Below are 8649 nucleotides of genomic sequence, written 5' to 3' on the forward strand. Positions count from 1 at the left end.
TTTACTGACCCTTCTGCAGTGGAAAAGTGAAGCCAGCTGGAACCATGCAGTAACTGGTCTCTCTTTACAGTATGACTCAGGTACGGCCTGGTTCCTGTGTGCAAGTGGAAAAGCGCCAAGGGACTAACATGAGTTCAGAGTGTCCTAGTGGTGGAGGTGATTATAATCAGAGTCTCATGAGGCCCAAACGTCTTTATAAGTAGAGATTAATGTAATCAGAGAGTCTCAGGATGGGTGTAAACTGATATTAATACAGTGCCAGTATAGTGCGGATTAACATTATCTGAAGTTAAATTAAATATAGATATTGTTGAACCTAATATAGATTTGCCCAGAGGTAGTCAGACTGGATATAGATATACTATAAAAATTATGGATAAGCTATTGCCCTGTTAAATGCTCAATGGTTTATTCTTGGAAAATGGATGTCATTTTCCCTTAGGGGAAAACGGTAGGAATTGTCCAACTTGCCTCAACTAGGTTTTTAGGTACCGGAACTGGCCTGTTTTTTTAGGTCAAAAAGACTTGGTCTGCTGGTCTGTGTTGTTAAAAACCTCTGAATGCATTTTACTTGTAGGTAATAAATCCCTGTTCATCACTTTTTACCTTCCGAAGGAGGCTGGAGTTTCCACAGGGCTGTATTTATGCTAGCATAATGATTATATAAAATACAGTGGTACCTCAGTTCTCAAGCTCATTAGAACTCAAATTTCTTAAAAGTCGAACCAACCAGTTTGAAAAAAAAAATCACCTAGAACTCGATCTGAATCTCAGAAGTCAAACCATGAACGCTGACCTAAGATAACTTGTACACGCGGGGAAATGAGTCACACGGCACGTCTCTCAGCGGAAACAAAGGGCAAAGCTTCAGTCTCAGCCTCGCATTCGCTGTGATAGCATCGTGCATGTTTACACTAGCTGAATACATATATTTAGACAGTAAAAATACATTAAGACAATGATAGACAGTAATTATTATTATATAATAAAATACATTTAAAAATAAATATTTCGTATTAATTATTTTAATATTAATAATAAACCATTAATACATTTAATTATAATAATATTGTCATGCCGAGCTGGGACGGAACGGAGACAAAGGCGCAGACGTCAGGGGAATACAGAGTTTAATTACAGGGGGCGTGGCACACGGGAGGAGCGGACGATGGGGCAGGACACATTTTTTTTTAACTTTACACATTGTTTGGATATGTTTATTTTCTTACTTTACAAATTACTGTTTTGATAAATGTGCTTAGATGTGTTTAGTACAGTATATGCTCTTCTTGTTTTATCCGGTTCATTTTGTGTTTAAATGCTAAAAAAAAAAAACATATTTAGATGCAATTTTTTGTGGCCGGGAACTAATTAATTGGTTTTCCATTATTTCTTATGGGGAAAATTCGATCACAACTCGAACTTTTTAGGATTCAATCCGGAGTTCTGAACGGATTAAATTCGAGTTCTGAGGTACCACTGTACCACCAAATTTTGAATATGTATTACAAATACAAACACAGATATTCAGAGAAATGGGATATGAGCAGGGAACGTTTACACCCCAAAGACAATGGTGAAAATAAGGTAAATGTGTCTTATTCTGTTGTCTGAATATTCAGGGTCATTAGCTTTCTCGTGTCCTTTTTTCAAGCTATGATGCCTGTGATGTTATTGTTTGCAAATTTTGGATTTTTGAAGGTGATATCAAATTCCACTACATTGCCAAGTGGTGTTGCTTATCTGAAGATGTCTGTCCTGTCTGTGTAAGCATGTGCCCATCAATCACTTTGGCCCTATCAAATTATCAGATTTTCTCCAGGAAAAGCAAAGGCCCTTTGTCCCCATTGAATACTGCAAGTCCTGTAGGGTTGTTACCATATAAGCTAACACTGGGTGGCAGTATAGAGCCAGATTCAAAAAGACTGCAGCACAATCCCTTTAAATATTACTTGAAATATTGTGAGCTTTCACAAAAGAAAAGCAGTTAATTTTACGATAAGAATTGTACAGGTGAAGTTATCAACTCACTGTACTATAGAAAAGGAAAGGCTGGCAAATCATTCCAGGCCGGTCTCTTCAGTTGCTAAAATCCAGTGTCTGTCCAGAGTCTGCTTTGTGTATTTAGTTAGAGCTGTGAAGGACGGCCAGGTCAAACAGGAACTGAGAAGTCTGCACGGAGCCCTGCTCTTGCTCCGTGCTGATCATCTACATTCCCCAAGTGGTAATGATGGTCAGCCAGGGGGCTCATGAGGAGCCCCAGATAACATTATATTATTCACTGTTGAGATGTCCAATTAGGATCCATGTTCTGTCAGTCTGGGTGGTCTTCAGAAAATGAGGAATTGTCCAGAAGAATTCACAGGGCTTCCTTCATGCAAACCAAACTCATCAACATCAGAGTTATCTGTCAGTGGCGTCAGCAGAAAATTTTGATTGGCCATCAAGGGCCAGTTTTGTTTTTGGGGGGGTGCTCACACTGTGTCTATTCTATGGCTCTGCTTAGAAAATTTCATTTTTATTACATTGAGGTGGGGTGGCAACAGGGGTGGCCACATATTTACTTGGGGGGGGTGGGGGGTGGCCACCCCTGGGCACCCTTTGGATCTGCTCCTGTTTAGTATATTGTTCATTATGTTCAACCACAGTTACAACACAACAGGTCTGCTGTATGCACCTTAACCAAATGTATTATTATTGTTTTTAATACTGCATAAAAATGTGGTAAATGTATAGCTCAAGGAGATCTTCGTGCAGCAATCTTACCCCACTGAACTGGCACTGATTCAACACACATTATAATACATTATATATGCTAATAAATGCTTGTCACTCTTCATTGTTTATGAAATGTCAGACTAACATCTGGGAGCCATATATGACTCCATGTTTAACAGCATAGTATGAAAGGCTAGAGCTTTAAGGACATAATCGGCTTAATGAAATGATTAAAGTGTGGGAGTGGCCTTGCAGGCAAATTGGTCTTTGGCATGAACTCTGTGCATGCATGCTGGCATTGCATGTTACTTATCTTATTACAGAAATGGCAGGAATCTGCTCTTGCCCCCAACCCCAAGCTTCCAAGCATGAGGAAACATTACATCTGAACCCTACCCTTTAGTCTCAGATTGCATAATGGGGATGTGATACTTTTATCCAAAGGAACTTACCTTTTTTTTTTTGAGAAAGCAAAGTCAGACAGTTCCTGGAGTGATCAGGGGTTTAAGGGCCTTGCTTGAGGGCCCAACAGTAAAATCCCCTTGCAATCCTAAGATTTGAACCAGTAACTTTCTGATCACAACCATAGCCGCCTAACTTAATGAGCCACACATCATCCCAAACCAAACCACTGATAATCTCTTTTCAGTGAGATTACCACCAAGACGCCAGTCCAGGCACCCTGTTCTGTGCCAGCATTTGGCTCCAGGACCCCACAATTTGGTTCTGTGATTTTATTGTTGGCTTGAAATTGGCACTTTTCGTCCTCTTAGTCCCTTCCTCACACTGCCTCTGTATGGACCGTCAGACCCTTTGACGTTCCCCACCTCACACTGCCTCTGTATGGACCGTCAGACCCTTTGACGTTCCCCGCCTCACGCCGCCTCTCTGTGGACCGTCAGACCCTTTGACGTTCCCCGCCTCACGCCGCCTCTCTGTGGACCGTCAGACACTTTGACGTTCCCCGCCTCACGCCGCCTCTCTGTGGACCGTCAGACCCTTTGACGTTCCCCGCCTCACGCCGCCTCTCTGTGGACCGTCAGACCCTTTGACGTTCCCCGCCTCACGCCGCCTCTCTGTGGACCGTCAGACCCTTTGACGTTCCCCGCCTCACGCCGCCTCTCTGTGGACCGTCAGACCCTTTGACGTTCCCCGCCTCACGCCGCCTCTCTGTGGACCGTCAGACCCTTTGACGTTCCCCGCCTCACGCCGCCTCTCTGTGGACCGTCAGACCCTTTGACGTTCCCCGCCTCACGCCGCCTCTCTGTGGACCGTCAGACCCTTTGACGTTCTTTGCCTCACACTGTGCAGTGTGCAGTTCCTCATTGATTTTAATTCTTTTTTTGTTGGAATCCTTGTAGCCATAATTTCATTTTTATTTTCATTGTTCTCTTTTCCCTTTTTGTGTCTCTCCCTCGTTAGCACACTAAGTAATTTTAGGTAACAGCATTAGACAAATTAATCGCAGTAATTGAAATATCATTGTCCAATGGCTGCATGTTAAATCAATTATTGACTTACCTCCTGTTTTCATTTTAATAAATGTCTGATTGGCTGCAGGAGAAATTTAGACTTCAGTGACCTCCACCACCCCCTCTCCCCTGCTAAAGAGAAACAGGTGCAATGAGGTTGCCAAGTGTCATACTTGGATCCTCTGTGGCCCCACGAGGACAACATTGTGTCGATGACATCAGCTGCAATACTTCGAGGAATGCATGCAAATAGGTCCCAAACGGCCCAAAGCACGTGTCTCACCGAGTGGACAGATTTACACAGGCACCTGTAAGACGCGCGGTCACCCTCCCAGCTAGCCTGTGAAGCTCACACTCGCTTAACTAGTGATGTTTCGGGAAGGTCGCGAGTGTGCAAAGCCTCATGCTTAAAGAGAATAATCCGGGTTTTTCACCGCGGTCGCAGCTTTCACGCCCTCGCTGGCTATACTTCCTTGGCCGGGCCAGCACGCCTGGTTTTATCAAACCCGTAAAAGCTCCTGATTTTTTAAGCAAACGCAAACATTGGACCATGTCAGTAGTGGAAACAGCACCCTGCACTCCGAGCTGCCAAAAGGCGGAAATTGATCTGCTGGGGAAAATCTTTGTAAAGTAACGGACCATCCCAGGGGCAAATGATACCACAAGAGCTATAAAGAACCACAAATGCATCCGCCATTGTGACCTATATTCAGAAGTAAAGTGGAGCGTGTCCATCTTCTTTGGCCTTTTTGTGTCATAAATGCATCCTAATTTGGAAGTTATTGTTTGGTTGCTTGACCCTTTCATTAAATTTGATTGCCTGACACTTTGATTAAAAACAGCCTACAATTTTGACATAGTTCTATAGCTCAGTGTGTTCTGGCCCATTTCTGGCCCATTTCTGCTGGCCTACGAACACTATAACAGCACCTTTCCTGGGATTTTAACGCCAACTTTCCACGTTGTAGTTAAAGCCATATTCGTAACCAATGTGCCTCACTCTATTCCGAAAATATCCCAGAGTTTTACTTATTCAGTAAGTGCTGGTGTTTAATGTCAGCCTTCCATTCAGGAAAATCACATACGAGTGAGGCATAGTGGCCATAGGAAGTTAGAGAAAGTACCCAGTGGAATGTTACCATCCCAGGAGTGGAGCTGCTGTTGAACCACATCTAAACTGACATCTTGCAGGTCACATTTAAATGGTTTCAAGCTGTAAGTTGTGGAAGAAATATGTAAATGTGTCTGCAGAACATATTGATAGATTGAAGGTTATTTCATTGTTTTTGTTTCTTTCTGCCTTTGCATTTCATCTGTGAGCAGGATGACCAGATAATCCATGTCAGGGTGGACACTTTGAGTTTACAAACTGCTTTAAAACTGAAAGGCTCCTGTGCTTAGACAAATAGGTCAGTTCTTCTTGTGCTTTGACTGGTTTGCTGCTTAAAAGACTCACCCAGCTGTTTCACAATAACATTAGTGACAAATGCATGATTATAGGAGACTGACCAATCAGCACACACGTAGAACTCGGTGCTTAGATGAAATCCAGGTTCTTTTAATTGAAATGGTACTTTACAAATCCTGTCCTAGCCCAAAGGTCACCCTATGAGTAAGGTCTGCAATATGCAATGCCAGCTGAAAATGGCTTGAGTTTTGTGAGCGAATTCTGCCGATAACGTACTAAAGACAGAAACCCCACTAAATGGGCAATATCCAAACTGAAAAGTAGGGAAGGGACAATGGTCACCAGTTCCCATCAACAGCCAGACTTTCAAAAACATTGACGACCATCATCTTAATTTTCGCACTTTCATTGAAGCTTATGGCAGAAGGTGGTGACTTCAGCGCCTTGTTTACAGCAGCAGTATGGTCATACAAGGGAGTCCCGACCCAGGATGCCATTAGCCCTGGTGCCCCGGACGTCTAGCAGAGCAGAGGAGGTGCTGCCCGCTTCATCAGCTCCATCTTCTGAAAGGCTTCCCTGAAATGATCTCTCTCTTTAACAGAACTCCAGCTCCATCATTACATCATCAAAATGTGAGATGTTACAAACCCATGTGGACGATGGGTATTATCCAGCACCTAGGGCAGTGGAACAAAAGCTGTGGGACGCATTTCCATTCAGTGTCCAAGACTTGTGGTCTTCATGTTCCACTCTAATCACACTTACAACATGTACTCACACCAGGTTATTCACCTTTGTTCATTGGCTTTGGAATCAAGTGTTTCCTGAAGGTTTTATACTTACAGTTTTTATGGATGATGGACCTTAGAGATGCTGAATCACTTCTATGATTATCCTGCTAAGTGTCCATCCATCTCTATCGGTGAGCTTTGACTAGTGTCCGTTGCTGCTGGTTCAGTTTGTCCTCATTTGCCATATGCTGTCATGATATTTCATTGACACATGAGATCATTTTGCAGTTTCTATTACTGATGCATCAGCAATGACTCTTTGGAACACAGACTTTAGTTGCACTGCAGCTTCAAAGTGCAGATCCTCAGAAGGGTGTTTCTATTACTTTTTTATACCCCCAGTAGTTCTGAACTAAAACATGCAGTAAAAAACTAGGAGCAACAGTTAAGGTTTTTAAACGAACTTGTTCTCTGTGACTTGTGTTTTATAAATTTTTCCTTTTAAACATAATCAATAAGCTAATGTAGTACAGCTGTACAGACTATTGATTTCCTGGATGGGAATGGTGCTCTTACCAATTGAATTACATCTTCTCAAGTTATTTGCCTGCCTTGGCTGCGTTGTTAAAAATGCCATTTAGTTCAAATGGAGAGAGAACCTTTATTCGCATAAACGGTTTGCATTTTTGTTTATAAGAATAAAATATGAAATGGACATAAAACACATTAGTTACAGCCAGTGTTTTGCTCTTCCATCATCAGCATATGTTCCTGACTAAGCGTGGTTAGCTGAAAAAAGCTGGTTTGAGAAAGAAATGCTGTTAAAGAATAACAGACACTTGATTCTTTTTCCAGTGTGTCTGTTTGTAGTGATCTCAACTACTCTGGCCAAGACTGGAAATAGTGGTGTGGTAGAGAACCAGCTTAGACTGCAACTGGCCTTAATTAGTAAATGTGGTAATTCGGCACATCAGCGTCTACATGCAGACAACACAAGTCACGCATAACATTAAGCCTCTGCTGTTGCTTTTTCTGTTTTTGTTTGTATTTTTAAAACTTATGTCAATATTTGCCACCTAAGTGTTCATTGTTAATATAGTGGTAGACATAACCCATAAACAACATAGTGCTGTCAATGTAAACAGTTATGGTAGTCTTCACGAGGGAACCTGGCTTTTCTTGAAAAAAGAAAACAAAATGGTACGTTATTCACCTTTTGTACAAGTATGAGTACAGGTACATTGGAACGCTTCTTTTCACACATCTTATCTTCCTCTTCTTTGAGACACACACACACGCGCACATGCACACACACACACAGGTGAGAGTGATGCTTGGGGTCTGGGTGCAGGGTCAGCCATTTATCCGGCGTTTCTGGGGCATTTGAAGAGGTTCGCTGAAGGGCTCAAAAGCAACATGACAATTCTACCAGTGGCGGGATTCAAACTGGTGACTATCTGGTCACCTACAGTATCTCAATAAGCCACCCACTGCTTGAGCAAAGCCATTTAAGGGGCACCAAGCTAGGAACCGCATACTTCTACTTCTACAGTCAAAGGCTCTTTGAAATCCTTCTTTTTCCAAAGCACACAACCAACCTCACCTCTGCTGGAATACAGGAACTTCTGGATTCAAAGTCCAGCATGCTAGTGCATTGCACCACAGAAACCAGGCTGCTTTTACTGTAGACACAAGAGGCCTGTGAAGAAAGAGTAAGTATTACAGTATTTTAGCTGTGGTACATAACAGATTGGTGACACCATGACAGGGTGAGGAGTTTCCGTACATCTGTGCTGAATTTACACCTCCACCCCCCAGCAGTCTCATCTTCCCAGAATTCTCAGCTCACGTTTTGTCACAATTTCACCAACCTTTCAGAGTACTTATAGTATTCAAAAGTCAAAGTATTTCATCATTGTGATGCTAAGTTAACTGTCTATGAGGATCACGCAGGCTACCACACATAAATATTTATAACAGTATTGATGCATAACTGATGTATCATAATATTGCACAAGTGAATCAAAGGAACTATGACCAGTTGTTACTCTCGATTGTTTGATAAGCCATAAAAGGTGAAATATTAACGACCGAGCAATACTGAATGAAACGTTTGTTGTTTGCTGGCCCTCCACCCCTGACTGAATGTTATTATTACTGGGGAGGACTGTGGGATGGGCACCTCCCAAGGGTGGGCAAAGATGGAGGACAGCAGGACTAGATAAACTGAAGGATATAAAAGACTGAAATGCAGAAACATAAGACAATGCAAAGCAAATAGGCACAGGAACCCTTCATCAACCAAAACATCAGCAAATGT

The sequence above is a fragment of the Paramormyrops kingsleyae genome, chromosome 12 (assembly GCF_048594095.1).
Source record: "Paramormyrops kingsleyae isolate MSU_618 chromosome 12, PKINGS_0.4, whole genome shotgun sequence".
Classification (NCBI taxonomy): Eukaryota; Metazoa; Chordata; class Actinopteri; order Osteoglossiformes; family Mormyridae; genus Paramormyrops; species Paramormyrops kingsleyae.